Source organism: Myxocyprinus asiaticus, chromosome 34 (assembly GCF_019703515.2).
Source record: "Myxocyprinus asiaticus isolate MX2 ecotype Aquarium Trade chromosome 34, UBuf_Myxa_2, whole genome shotgun sequence".
Classification (NCBI taxonomy): domain Eukaryota; kingdom Metazoa; phylum Chordata; class Actinopteri; order Cypriniformes; family Catostomidae; genus Myxocyprinus; species Myxocyprinus asiaticus.
The window spans coordinates 42,415,522-42,430,536 of record NC_059377.1 but is presented as its reverse complement, the minus strand read 5'-3'; the positions used below and the strand labels follow the sequence as shown (position 1 = coordinate 42,430,536).

Here is a 15,015-nt window from a genome sequence, read left to right as displayed (position 1 = left end):
ATCACGACCACGAGGAGGTTACCCCATGTGACTATACCCTCCCTAGCAACCAGGCCAATTTGGTTGGTTAGGAGACCTGGCTGGAGTCACTCAGCACACCCTGGATTCGAACTCGTGACTCCAGGAGTAAAATGGTAACATTTTGACATAAAGTTTTCTTATTAAATCCAAAACTTGCTTAATGGATCGAAATATGAGAATTAATTTAATGTGTGTGTGTGTGTGTTTTTTAATTGCTTCTTGTCTATTTCTTAGTACGATAAAAAAAGGCACGTAAAACGTTCTTACTCTGGCAATTTTGGCATTACAAATGCTAGTATTAGGCTTTTAAAAAGTATTTGATAGAAAGAAGAATTAGAGGGATCAATACATTTTGAACAATTATACTTTGTTATTATACTTTAGTATACTTTGCCTGATTAGTATGGAATCAAGTAATCTACAACACATTAACTGTAAACTAATTACAAGTACTTGATTTTTATAATAATTTATAATTATATTTATTTATCACACTTTATACATTTGCACATATACAGTGAAATTCTTTTTTTTTTTCACATATCCCAGCTAAGCTGGGGTCAGAGTGCAGGGTCAGCCATGATACAGCAAGGGCCTTGCTCAAGGGCCCAACAGTGGCATCTTGGCGGTGCTGGGGTTTGAACCCCCAACCTTCTGATCAGTAACCCAGAGCCTTAACCACTGAGCCAGGACTGCCCCCATTTTCACATATCCCAGCCAAGCTGGGGTCACAGCACAGGGTCAGCCATGATACAGCCACGATACAGCGCCCCTGGAGCAGATAGGGTCAAGGGCCTTGCTCAAGGGCCCAACAGTGGCATCTTGGAGGTGCTGGGGCTTGAACCCCTGACCATCTAGTCAGTAACCCAGAGTCTTAACCGCCAAGCCACCACTGCCCCCTGATTATGCAATCCAGATTACATGTAATCCGTTACTACCCAGCACTGCTTATATGGCCTAATACAGTATACCACCCTTTCTGTAGTAGGTAGACCTATCTTATCTACATACATTGGCATAGAATGGGGGCAGGGGCGGACTAGGACTAAAAAATTGACCCTGGACTTTATGGCCCAGAGCGGCCCACCAAACCCGGCCCGCAACACACCACACCATAACACACCGGCTCATTGATTTAATTTTCCAGCTCAATTTCAAATTTTTGTGTTGAAAAAAAGACATTTCTCTTGACTGCTCATCATGACAACAGGCCCCACCAGTGCAAATTTTGTCATAAGTTTAAAACATATAAAACCACTGTAAATGTGAGAAGTGATTTTTTTTAGAGAAAGCACTAAAAATAAGTACTAGATCAGACAAATAACATGTCAGAAAACTTTTTTCCCAACATACAGATGTTAGGTTCAAATGTACATGAAAGTACAAGGGAAAGTGTATTTATCTGCTGTGACAAGTCATTTCTTCAAAGTTTTTAAAGATCTTAATCACCTTTCAACTTTTTTCTAGAAGTGCAAATAAACTATTGTCTTAGTTAATATGAGGTTGTGGAAACAACAAATATAATAATAATATATTATATATGTATATATAGCTATACAAGATCATAAAATGTTGTAAAATAGTTAGATGAACACAGCAGGACACTTTGCAGATATTTTGTAGATTAATTGCTCATATTTTCCCTCTATGTGAGTTTGTTGCATCTTTATATCTGCAGTGTTTTAATTCCTTCCACAGATTATTCTTGAGAAAATATGAAATGCCCAATGCTTTGACAAGTGCTGTTTCTGCTATCCTTTAAACAAATTAAGACTCAGTTAGCCACAAAGTAATATTTTTCATGACTTATTTTCTGCATTTTTATCAGGCGTGAGCATTATTCAGCAAGCCGCACTTCAGCTCCCTGTGGTATTAATACATTATGCAAATGACTATGTACTGCTAATAGCTTTACTGTTTGCAGATTTTATATATGCTGCTGTTATTGTATTTGTTGTAACTTGCAGTTATTTGTCATTTAGTGATTATTCAGAGCTCATCTTACTTAATATGTTGTTTTTGGTTGTCACCATTGTCTGCAAGACAAGCCAATACAGTGGCTTTTAATTTTAAATAATGTTATGACTTTTATTTTGAAATTGCTTATACATCAGAGGGCATATCTGTATGAGCGCATCAACTCCGTACCTCGCATGTACCTCATTATTTGATATGCAAATCACAATAATGGTGCAACTGAATGCATGAAAACCAAAAACAACATATTAAGTAAGATGAGCTCTGAATAATCACTAAATGACAAATAACTGCAAGTTACAACAAATACAATAACAGCAGCATATATAAAATCTGCAAATAGTAAAGCTATTAGCACTACATAGTCATTTGCATAATGTATTAATACCACAGGGAGCTGAAGTGCGGCTTGCTGAATAATGCTCACGCCTGATAAAAATGCAGAAAATAAGTCATGAAAAAACTTAATACGTTGTTTTTGGTTGTCACCATTATTGTGATTTGCATATCAAATAATGAGGTACATGCGAGGTACGGAGTTGATGTGCTCATACGGATATGCCCTCTGATGTATAAGCATTTTCAAAATAAATGTCATAACATTATTTAAAATTAAAAGCCACTGTATTGGCTTGTCTTGCTGAGTTTATTACAGTTTAGCTTGTTATGAGGTCCACGCGGGCATGTTGGAGCCCAGGCTGGCCGCCTATATCGCCTGTAGGACGAGCCAGTACGTGCGCAGCAGCAGGCCAGCCCAAATTACCCAGTGGCCCACCGGGAAAATACCCGGTGCTCCCAATGGCCAGTCCACCCCTGACTGGGGGGATGGGGGGCACATCCCCCACAATGCTGTGAAGGGGGTGATTTATCCCTCACCCCACCCCAATCATGCATCTGTCTTTGTATATATTTTTTAAATAATTTAGTATGAGAATAGCGTGACTGTTGTTGCATCCTAAACCGTGTACTGTCACAGTATGTACCATATTTGATGAAGGATGTACATACTGTATTTGTCGGCAAAACTTTTAGGTATGCATGCAAGTAGTATATATATTGCGGACATACTTCATTCGGGGACATTGGCATCATCTCATGACCTGAATATATGATGTAATAACAACAACCACAAAAACAATCTGCTTTGGTTTTGTTAAACAAGCACCATTTGAGCACTATTAACAATTATCTTGGTATATACTGTATAGTGCTTACAGTTGAGAAGAGTTCCACCTCCAGATTCACCGCCGTTCCTTTAAATCCAGTGTTTTGAAAGTGATGTTGTTTTATCACCAGTTATGCATTGGATATATATTTAGACTTTATTAAAACAATTGTTTGTCAATATAAGGAAATAAATGAAAATAAATAAATAAAAGTGAAATCAGTGGAAGTCTATGAGATGTCATCATTAATATAGTCAAACAAACGTGTGCGTGTTGTGTGTGTTCTACATTGAGGCAGATTTATTTTTATTTGAGAAATGTAAAACAAATTGCTCTGTGTTATAGTCTCACCCATTCATTTCCTATGGCGGGTCAAATTTGACCCAAACACGATGAGTGTTACACTTTTTTACAACCACTTAGATTTATCGAATCAAATCCCAATTTTTTTTTGTTAATTCAGATGGCATCTGTAGGACAAGACCCTAAGCCTTGTACCACTCAGATGAGGAAAATGTTTTTATTAACAACACAAAAATTATTCGGGTCAAAAATGACCGGAATAGTGGTTAAGGGTTAAGCAAGCACATAGGGTTTGCCCTGCTTGCATAATGCAAAATAGTGACAGCGGTTAGATCAGTAAGATCAGTATGCAAATATGACCCCCCCCCCCCCCCATTATTTTTTTTTAATATGTTGTAACAATCTATGAATATTCATAATATATACAATTAGTACAACATACTAGAATTTGATGGCGTTACCATTGTAGAGTCGAAAATTACCTATGGTATTGCCATGATACCATGTCTTAAAATATACTCTATTTTCAATTAGGATGATAATAATATGTTAAAATAGGTTTTGTCAGTTTTAAGAAATTCCACTGAAATTCTCAGAGTTTTGTTCATGGAAGGCAGGAGCGAATTAATTCTAATGAGATGTCCTCATGACCTTTTTCGACATTATTAGGAGAGAGAGAGCGAGACAGGAAACTGCTCTTGGTTGAGTCATATCTTATTGGCTCATTCTCTTCAACAAACTGATCCAATGTCATTTACTGTAAAGGAAATGGTTTTGTTTTAACCTAAGGGATGTGCACCTATGGGAATGAGCTATAATTCACGAGCTCAGTGTTGTTTTCCAGTTCTCTGTTTACTGAAGGATTTAAAGGAGGTTCAGTCGGATTAAAGTAAAAACAGGAAATGATCTGATGTGCAACCAAAGACATCTTTTAAAACAAAAGAACATGTGTGTTTAGTAGTTTTGAGGCCACTAGAGGATGCTAGAGTTTACTGTTTGACTGCTTCCTTGTGCACTTTTAAGGCACATTTGTAAGTGGTGTTTGGTATTGGAGGTGGACTCTTTTGACTTGGATCCGTAAGCACCACCAGCGACCACAAACGCTTTGATTGTGGTGAAAGACAGCAGTATATCCATCTGCAAATCTCCTTTATCATGCACACTAGTATCCTCAAATAGATAATGGAACCTCTAACCATCGCATCATGCTGCACAGAGAATTCGTTTAAGGCCATCAGCGGCACGTATTCTTCATTAGCAATCTCAGAAGTTCTTCCAGATCTCTCCAGAGGTCACCGAACAGAGAGTCTAACTCTTTTATTCCCCTTCTCATTAGCACAGTAATACTCTGAACAATGACAGCAACAAGAAGATAGAACAGATCTGAGCAAGGCCGTAACCATGCCTTGAACATATCTTTTTTAAAAGATACATGTATTTTTAAGTTCACACAGTACAAGACAAACACTGTGTCTGCATTGCTAGCAATTTGCCTGTTTCAGTCATTATTTCTTTCTTTGTTGTGCTGCCTCAAAGAAAAGATGAATATAATTAGAATTTCTTTACATCACTGATGTACCTGTAAAATAACATGACTGTGTCTGCTGGCTAGCAAAAAGAAAATACACAAATTACAGTATTTACTGCACTCAAGTTGTCCCTCATTGTGTTTTTTCCCCCCCCAGAAGAATCTTAACACAATCTTTTCTTCAAGAATCCTAATGCTGCTCTTTTCCATATAAAAAAGTAGTCCATATAACACTAAGCTTTCCTATGGCCCCAGAAAGCTTGGAATATAATGCACGAGTCATATGGACTACTGTTATGATGTCTTTATACTGAACCTTTAATAAGGATTTATTTGTCCTTTATGAAGCTTGACAGCTGCTGCTCACTATAAACTGTTATTCTATCGGGCTGCTTAAAATATCTATGTTTATGTTCCAAGAGCATAAAATAGCGCGGCGCTGGAATAACCCACGAAGTCCCTGCTCAGCTTCTTAAATCTGAGTCACACCTTCATCGATTTAATCTCAAATGACATTGACAAGTGGTGTTAGACTACTGAGCGTGATACAAATTCAACTATTTTAAACCATTATGTTATTCCTGCAACAACTTAATGATAATTATACAGCAGCACATAATGGACTGCAGCAGAACAGCAACAAGGATATCAATTATTGGGGGTGGGGGGCTTGGTTCCCCTCAAAGTATATTGTGGTTACGGTCCTCGATCTGACTATGAAAAAACTTCAACAGCTTGAGTTGAGAGAACTTTCAATGAACAACAGACAGAACCAATTAAAGGTCATCAGAGGTCACAGTCCCGGCCCAACGAGGAAGATAATTGGCCTCTTATGTGAACATTTCTCCTTTCTGAATGCGTGAAAATCATATAGTGAATTAATTAGCTTAGAGTTAATTAAATCTATCTATCTATCTATCTATCTATCTATCTATCTATCTATCTATCTATCTGTCTGTCTGTCTGCCTGCCTGTCCGTCCGTCTGTCCGTCCGTCCATCCATCCATACATCCATCCATCCATTTGTCCATCTGTCTGTCTGTCTATCTATCTGTCTGTCTGTCTATCTATCTTTCCATTCGTCCTTCTGTTTGTCTGTCTGTCTGTCTGTCTGTCTGTCTATCTATCTATCTATCTATCTATCTATCTATCTGTCTGTCTGTCTGTCTGTTTGCCGGTCCATCCGTCTGTCCGTCCATCCATCCTTCCTTCCATCCATTCGTCCTTCTGTTTGTCTGTCTGTCTGTCTGCCTGTCTGTCTATCTATCTATCTATCTATCTATCTATCTATCTATCTATCTATCTGTCTGTCTGTCTGTCTGTCTGTTTGCCGGTCCGTCCGTCCGTCCATCCATCCTTCCTTCCATCCATTTGTCCTTCTGTCTGTCTGTCTATCTGTCTGTCTATCTATCTTTCCATTCGTCCTTCTGTTTGTCTGTCTATCTATCTATCTATCTATCTATCTATCTATCTATCTATCTGTCTGTCTGTCTGTCTGTCTGTCTCTCTGTCTGTTTGCCGGTCCATCCGTTTGTCCATCCATCCATCCTTCCATCCATTTGTCCTTCTGTCTGTCTATCTATCTATCTGTCTGTCTGTCTGTCTGTCTGTCTGTCTGTCTCTCTGTCTGTTTGCCGGTCCGTCCGTCCGTCCATCCATCCTTCCTTCCATCCATTTGTCCTTCTGTCTGTCTGTCTATCTATCTGTCTGTCTGTCTGTCTGTCTATCTATCTTTCCATTTGTCCTTCTGTTTGTCTGTCTGTCTGTCTGTCTGTCTGTCTGTCTATCTATCTTTCCATTCGTCCTTCTGTTTGTCTGTCTGTCTGTCTGTCTGTCTGTCTGTCTGTCTGTCTATCTATCTATTTGTCTGTCTGTCTGTCTCTCTGTCTGTTTGCCGGTCCGTCCGTCCATCCGTCCGTCCATCCATCTGTCTGTCTATCTATCGTCCTATCTTTCCATTCGTCTGTCTGTCTGTCTGTCTGTCCATCTGTCTGTCTGTCTATCTATCGTTCTATCTTTCCATTTGTCCGTCCGTCTGTCTGTCTATCTTTCCATTTGTCTGTATGTCTGTCTATCTATCTATATATCTATCTGTCCGTCCGTCCGTCCGTCTCAACTGTAATCTACAGATTTACTATATTGTTCTGGACTTCTGTAAAAGCATCCTGGAGTTTTATTCTCTCTGTGTTTAAGAGGCTTCAGTCAGTGTGTGGAGGCAGAACTGTGACATATTTCTTGTAAAACTGCTCTTAGGGATCCAGATTTATACAGGGAGCCTAGTTTGACAGGACCCTCTCAGCTGGAACAACTTTCACTGTGAGCAAGTTCAGCCTAATATTGGCTCCATCACATCCAGTGTGCAGTTTAACATCAGATAAAGTCAATGACAACACGCTTCACTGGACGAATGCCAAAATATCCCTGCTGCATTTGACAACACTGAATCACTGCAGCTATAACAAACACAATCATCAAGACATGACATACAGGTATATACATGTTTTCATTCTGTCTCTTGCTGATAAATCAAAGAGTTTTCAAGAACATCTGAATGTTTAAGCTGAACCGATCTGACTCTTACAGTTTTTCAGTAGAAATGCATAAATTCTTGGACTACAAACTCTTCAGACATGTTTAGTAAGTTCTGTTCTCTGTTTTGTGTGCAGTTGTGTTGTGTTCTGTTGTCTCTATTGCTGTGGAGGACCTGTTTTTAGATAAACAAAACGAGTTATCGATTGAACGCCCCAATGTCGTGAGGGGACTGCATGAACTGTTGCTCTCGTGTCCTATCATGAACGCACACAGGAGATCAACGGTCAGTGAACATTTTCACTGAATACATTAGATTTCTTTTTGTTTCTCACCCAAGGGCGTAGTTTCCAGAGGGGTAGGTAACCCCCCAATAATCAAATAAGCAAGTACAACCCCCCCAATATTTATACCATAACCAGTGGAAACATGTAGATGCTTCATGCTGCAACCCCCCCAATATTCAAGCCAAATCTATGCTCTTGTTCTCACCAAACATTATCATATACTTTCATAACAATCAGTTCCATCAGGATTTCGCAACACTTTTTCCTGATTTTTGCAGCCCAAAATGACTGAATTTGCGGCGGCTTTTCTCAAATTTTGCAATGCAATTTGCGGCATTTTTGGGGGTTTTTTGCAGCGAAAACTCACAAATCATCATTATATACCTTTGTAATTGTGTTAATTACATTGTATATGCATGCAATATAACATGTAATATTTTAGTGCACAATAACTGAATATGCAGTTAGCAAGAAAAAAAGGAAAGAATTACACACAGAAATAGGCTACCATACATTTAGGTGAAAGCTATACTTGCTTGCTTTTATTATTAGGGGGGGTTACCACCTCCTCATCCCCCCTGGAATCTACGCCCCTGGTCTCATGGAATAATTTATTAGACTTCTGAATTATACTTTTGTGTTCTTTTGAAGCTTGAAGAGGAGGTCACCATAAACTGCCATTGTATGACATCACTGAGCACAACATTTATTCACAATTTCTCCCTTTGTGTAAATAAAAAGAAAGAAAGTCATATAGGGTTATAACAACACAGGGGTGAGTTAAGTTTAAACAATGACTGAATTTTCATTTTTGGGTGAATTATCCCTTTAATCAAATGCATTAAATAAGTGATCACAGAAGTGCATTAGATCTGGATCACACCAAATCTGTCTGTTCTCAAAATATATGTTACAGTTTTAAGACTGAGAATTATTCCTATGTGTAGATATATTTTCACCAGGTGAAAATCAGGTTTCTTTGGCTTATTGTGCAGTAATGCAGTTGACCTGAGCTTGACTTCAGACTTTAGTTTCTCTCTGTTTCTCTCTCTCTGCTCATATTGATCTGCAGTGTGTGTGTTTGCTAAGTCATGCTGGCAGATGGAAATTTATCTCTAGCTTTTTGTAGAGAAATCTGATGCAGGGGTGGGGTGGGGGGTTGTTAAATACGCAGCACAGATCAATTGACTCGGTGCTGTAGGTCCATTTCTCAGCATGACTGAAATTGATTTATTGACTCGCTAAAATGCCTCAGACATGAGTGCATCTCTATATCATGGATGGGGAAAGACTGACAGAACTGAGAAAGGATGCTGTTTGTTTTCTAGTTTTAAAATGTTATGCATTATGTTCTTTGAGAGTAACCATAAGTTACCATGTGTTTACTAAATGAATGGGTCTTGAGCAAATAAAACTGTACGCTTTAAAACTGTTCTGTTTAGTCATGTCAAATTAGCTGAGTAAATGTTGCAATTACTGTAAGTATGTTCAGAATGACATACTACTTGCACAATTTCCGCATAAGACCTTCTACATTTGCCAAAATGTGCATTACCCAACCAGAGCACACTATGTGGAATACTGTATCCCACAATGCAACATGATTTTGCATGCATTTACATTTTAATAAGATACCTTACACTTACAAAATTCGATGCATTCAGAAAATAATGTTCAAATATTTTCAAAACAACAACAAAAAGTTTTATTTGAATTTCTATCATAAATCATAAAATCATTTGGAGTCAATCCTAAAAACTCAAAGTATGATTTTTGACTATACGTTAAAAAAATGTTAATAGAAATTATAGGCCATGTTCACACTAATACAGTTACGTTTGAAAACACATTGATTTGGCTTAATTTACAGTACGCCTTTCATCCACATTGGAATTGTGTTTTACTCCACCAAAAATGGAGACTTTCGAAAACAATCTCCTTACCAGATACCTGTATATACTTGGGAAAACTATGATGTTGGGAAACTGAAAACAGAGTTCCCTTTCGATTCAGTTAACAGGACGTGGCTGTAAGCGCTATGGGGAGTGTCCTTCTTCATGACCTTGCTTGAAACCCTTATACAATCACACCAACTGGTGCGCCGTTGGTCTATATAAGCGGGCGCTCAGTCACCATTTCTTTAGAATTGTCTTCCTTCAAGACTGCGAACTTCGTCTTGGAACCCTCTCTGCTTCACCATCGAGATACACTTACAGCGGATGAAATTTCTCAGCAAGACGCGAACAGGACGACTTGTCGCCTGTGCTCAGTGCCTGGTCCCCTGTATGTTCCGGTGAAGAGTTCTCCACATCAGCATCGAAGACGCTCACGGTGAATGGGTTCTATGCTTCAGACGCTCATCGTTGATCAACGCGGCACTTCAGTGAAACTTCTACCTGCTTCTCACAGTGCTCCGGCTGGAATTAGTGTATCCTTTATATACTGTATATATACTGTATACAATATTAACTAAACAGCCGCTTGCGTGATATGCGTCTTTTTAAAGATATCGTTCCGCAAGTGTTCCCTATGCAAATGGCACATCGCACCGCCTGATGAGCACGAGAGCTGTGTTCACTGCCTGGGCCGCACCCACGCACAAGCAGCTCTCATGGAGACAGACTGCCCTCACTGTGAGGGTATGAATCTCCAGACATTGCGCTCTAGGGTTGACCTCGTTCTGAGGGAAGATCCAGCCTCTTGTGCCCTCCCACCCGCCTCTTCTGTCCCGAGGGACCACATGAGGAGGCACGGTGGGGCAGTGAGGTTGAGCTGGAAGAATTAGAGGAGGATCTCGTGCCGGCACAATCCCTGCGAGCCCCCCGAACTTCTGATCTAACGTCCTCGCCTGTGCAATATGCGCATGATGAGCTCCGGCCCTCTATTGGAGCGCACAGCCTCATTACGCTTGGCGGCTCTGACAGTGGGGATGATGCTGTGTCGAAGCGCCGAAGACAAACCCTGGCTGTGCAGCAGAACTTTCCTGACATGCCCAGCCCCGTGAAGAGGAGCCCAGAGCTTGCTGTTATTCACAGCCCAGAGCCGAAGAAGGCTCGATTTGAGGCACACATTGTTTCTCCCCTCTTCCCCAGTACTGTTCATCGGGAAGGGGACATTGTTCAGAATGTTGCTTTAGTGTGTATTACTCAAATAAAGACAGTTCTCACAGAAGAGAAAAAAACACCTGTTGTACAAACACAGAACACTCACACATTCTCAGAAAAAGGGCCATTTCCTCTCACGTATCATACAACACACACATTATACTCAACCGCTTCCCTATGGCAAGCGGCACTCTATCTTCTATAGCGAGAGAATCAATAAGCCCACTGTACCACTGCGCGAATGCGTGGCGAGCCCTCACGAGCGTGTCAGACAGGGTGTTAAAAATGATTGAGCACGGTTATACGATTCAGTTTGTACGCCAGCCACCTTGCTTTTTGTTGCGTGCAGAGATTCACAATGTCCTCGCAAAAAACACGATAGAGACTGTTCCAGTCTGCGACACACACAGCAGGGTTTACAGCTGTTATTTTCTCATTCCGAAGAAAGACTGCGGGCTTCAGCTCATTTTAGATCTGAGATGCTTGAATCGCATGCTCGCGAAGCGCCCACTCAAAATGTTAACTCAGAAACAGATCTTATCGCACATCTGTCCTCAGGGCTGGTTTGCGTCAATAGATCTGAAGGACGTGTACTTCCATGTACCAACTGCACCATGTCACATGCGGTTTTTGAGATTAGCATTCGAAGAAACTGCATATCAATTCAAAGTCCTTCCTTTCGGTCTGTCTCTGGCTCCCCGCACGTTCACGAAATGTATCGATGTGGCACTCGCCCCGTTGAAAATGAATGGTGTTTTGAATTACATCGATGATTGGTTATTACTAGCCCAATCAGAGGCACTACTGAGTGAACACAGAGACTTGCTGCTTTGCCATCTGAAAAATCTGGGTCTGAATGTCAACTGGGTGTAAAGCACACTTTTCCCCAGCCAGCAAATCTCCTTTTTAGTAGTTTGTCTTGACTCCGTGAGCATACGCACGCACCTAACAAATGGGCGCGTACAGACCATTCTTCGGTGTCTGTCTCAGTTCAAACTGGGGAAAACATTGCCACTGAAGTCATTTCAGAGAATGCTGGGTTTTATGGTGGCAGCATCCGCCGTCATACTGTTAGGTGTGTTATACATGAGAACTCTCCAGTACTGGCTCAAGCGACATATTCCACATCACGCCTGGATGCGCATCGCAGTGACTCGCCACTGCCTGGTTGCTCTAGCACCATGGACAGCCTTCTACCAACATGGTGTTATGCTGAGTCAAATTTTCAGAAGAAAAGTGGTGACCACAGATGCATCCAACACAGGTTGGGTCACGGTGTGCGATGGATGCCCGACTTTCGGCACCTGGACAGGGGCGAAACAGGCGTGGCATATCAACCGCCTAGAACTACTGGCTGTCTTTCTAGCTTTGAGAGCTTTTCATTCCGACATTGTGAAGCACCACATTCTGATTAGTTCGGACAACACAACAGTAGTGGCGTACATAAATTGCCACAGTGGACTCCGATTGCCACAATGAATGAGCATGACACAACGCCTCCTCCAATGGAGCGGGTGTCATCCTCTCCCATTGCGTGCGACACATGTCCAGGGCCATCTGAATTTCGGAGCGGATCTGTTGTCATGCCAGGGAGCATTACCAGGGGAATGGAGACTTCATTCTCAGACAGTGATGAGGATTTGGGAAATATTCGGCAAAGCGGAAGTCGACCTATTCACCTCCGTGGAGAACGCCCACTGTCCCCTTTGGTACTCCATGTCCCAAGCCCTACTGGGCATGGACGCGCTTGATCACAGATGGCAAGTATGCATTTCCCCCAGTGCGCCTCCTTCATTCTGGCATCAGCAAAGTCCGAGTGGACATGGAAACAGTTCTGTTAATTGTGCCGAAGTTGCCCAATTAGTCCTGGTTTCCAGAGAAGATAGAAATTTTAGACAGCCCTCCATGGGAAATACTGCTGAGGAGAGACCTTCTCTCTCAAGCACAAGACATGATTTGGCTTCACCAGCCAGAGCTGTGGAACCTACATGTGTGGACCCTGAATGGAACACATTGGACAAGCCAGAATTGGCTCATTCAGTGATAAACGCTATTTTACATGCTAGGGCACCAGGGGGCAGACCACTGTGCCCCCTCTGTCAAAATGTTGTATTTGAACCAATTTTGATCATTTAGTTATTATCTATTAAATTATTTTTACTTTTTTTGACAGCCTGAATATTCAACTTAATTGTAAAATAAATTAAATAAAGCAAATTAATTCTTAAACTATTTGTGGTGAGTACTTGAACATTTCATGTGGAAGGTGACTATCAGTTGACTGTGCTCTTCTTAATTAGAAAAATGTTGTCTGCCATATAATTCAGTCAGAGCTCAGAGCAAAAAAGTGCAAGCATGGAGAGATGCGGTCTTCAAGACAGCACTTGATGCGTTCATCTGCCATCCACCACGTGAGACTAGGACTATTCATATACACTTAAATATGACTTATAAGTCATCGGCCTGTGACTCCTTATGAATATCTCTATTTAGTGTTATAACTCTGGGAGTGTGATGTCACGTAGTATGGCGTGATGGGATATCATTCCCCATAGTGCTTACAGCAATGTCGAGTGAATTGAATCGAAAGGGAACGTCTCCGGTTACACATGTAACCTCGGTTCCCTGAGATGAAGGAAATGAGACACTGCGAAAGCTGGCCGAAACTACTACTTCAGAGATTCATAATACGAGTGACTCTTGTCCCTCAGTCTGAAAATTCTGAAGAAATGGTGACTGAGCACCCGCTCATATAGGCCGACTGTGTGCCTGAAGGGGGCGGGGCTCAGACACCGTTGCCAATCAGAGGATTGGCGTGATTGTATAAGTGTTTCAGCAAGTTCGTGAAGAAAGACACTCCCCATAGTGCTTACAGCAATGTCTCGTTCCCTTCATCTCATGGAACCGGAGTTACATGTGTAACCGGAGACGTTTTCGAACTTAAACGGCCATATCCATACTAATACATTTTCATTTGAAAACACATACATTTTGCTACATTTATGCCTCTCATCCGCACTAGAACAGCATTTTCCTCCATCGTAAATGGAGCATTTAAAAATGCTCTCTATAACCACATACTTTGGAAAATGATGATGTTGGGAAAGTGAAAACAAAGTTTTCAAACCTAAATTGCCACGTCCACACAAATACGTTTTTTGTTTGAAAAACACATTGACTTAGCTACGTTTACACCTTTCATCCCCACTGGGATACAGAGACTTTTTGAAAACACTTTTCTAACCATATACTTTGGAAAATAATCATGCAACAAAAACAAACAAAAATGGATACGGGTGGCTGTGGCCTTAGAACCATATATCTACCTTAAACAACCTTCAGAGGTTTAAGAAACTATTGAATTTGGGACCTGGGTAGCTCAGCGAGTATTGACGATGACTACCACCCCTGGAGTCGCGAGTTCGAATCCAGGGTGTGCTAAGTGACTCCAGCCAGGTCTCTTAAGCAACCAAATTGGCCCGGTTGCTAGGGAGGGTATAGTCACATGGGGTAACCTCCTCGTGGTCGCGATTAGTGGTTCTCGCTCTCAATGGGGCGTGTGGTAAGTTGTGCGTGGATCGTGGAGAGTAGCATGAGCCTCCACATGCTGTGAGTCTCCGCGGTGTCATGCACAACGAGTCACGTGATAAGATGCACGGATTGACGGTCTCAGAAGCGGAGGCAACTGAGGCTTGTCCTCCAACACCCGGATAGAGGCGAGTCACTACACCACGAGGACCTACTAAGTAGTGGGAATTGGGCATTCCAAATTGGGAGAAAAGGGGATAAAAATTTTTTTTTTAAAAAACTATCGAATTTAAGTATTACCTTGTAAATTGACCATATAGAAAAGACTCTTACTGCATACTTTGGAAAACAAATATGCTATGAAAACTGAAAATGGATTAGTGTGGATGTGGCCTCAGGTTCTTGGCTTCTGCACTACGCTCCTGTTCTCAATGGAACCTAAAATGTGTGTTTTATTGAGTACCAAAAAGAGTTCCATTGCTACAAGCCAAAGAACCTCAGTCTGGTGCTATACAGAAGTGTGGAGTGTAGCAGGTGATGCATACAGCGTGTTTGATTGTGTCAGGACTCAG

The 15,015-nt window shown here is 41.2% G+C and overlaps 1 long non-coding RNA gene across 1 annotated transcript; it reads left to right on the top strand.

Moving 5' to 3' along the window:
* Positions 1 to 7,286: 7,286 nt before the first annotated feature.
* LOC127425255 (uncharacterized) lies at positions 7,287 to 8,655 on the top strand. Its single transcript, XR_007894593.1, has 3 exons — positions 7,287 to 7,484; positions 7,662 to 7,810; positions 8,463 to 8,655. It is a non-coding gene; the product is annotated as an uncharacterized LOC127425255 (long non-coding RNA).
* Positions 8,656 to 15,015: the final 6,360 nt, after the last annotated feature.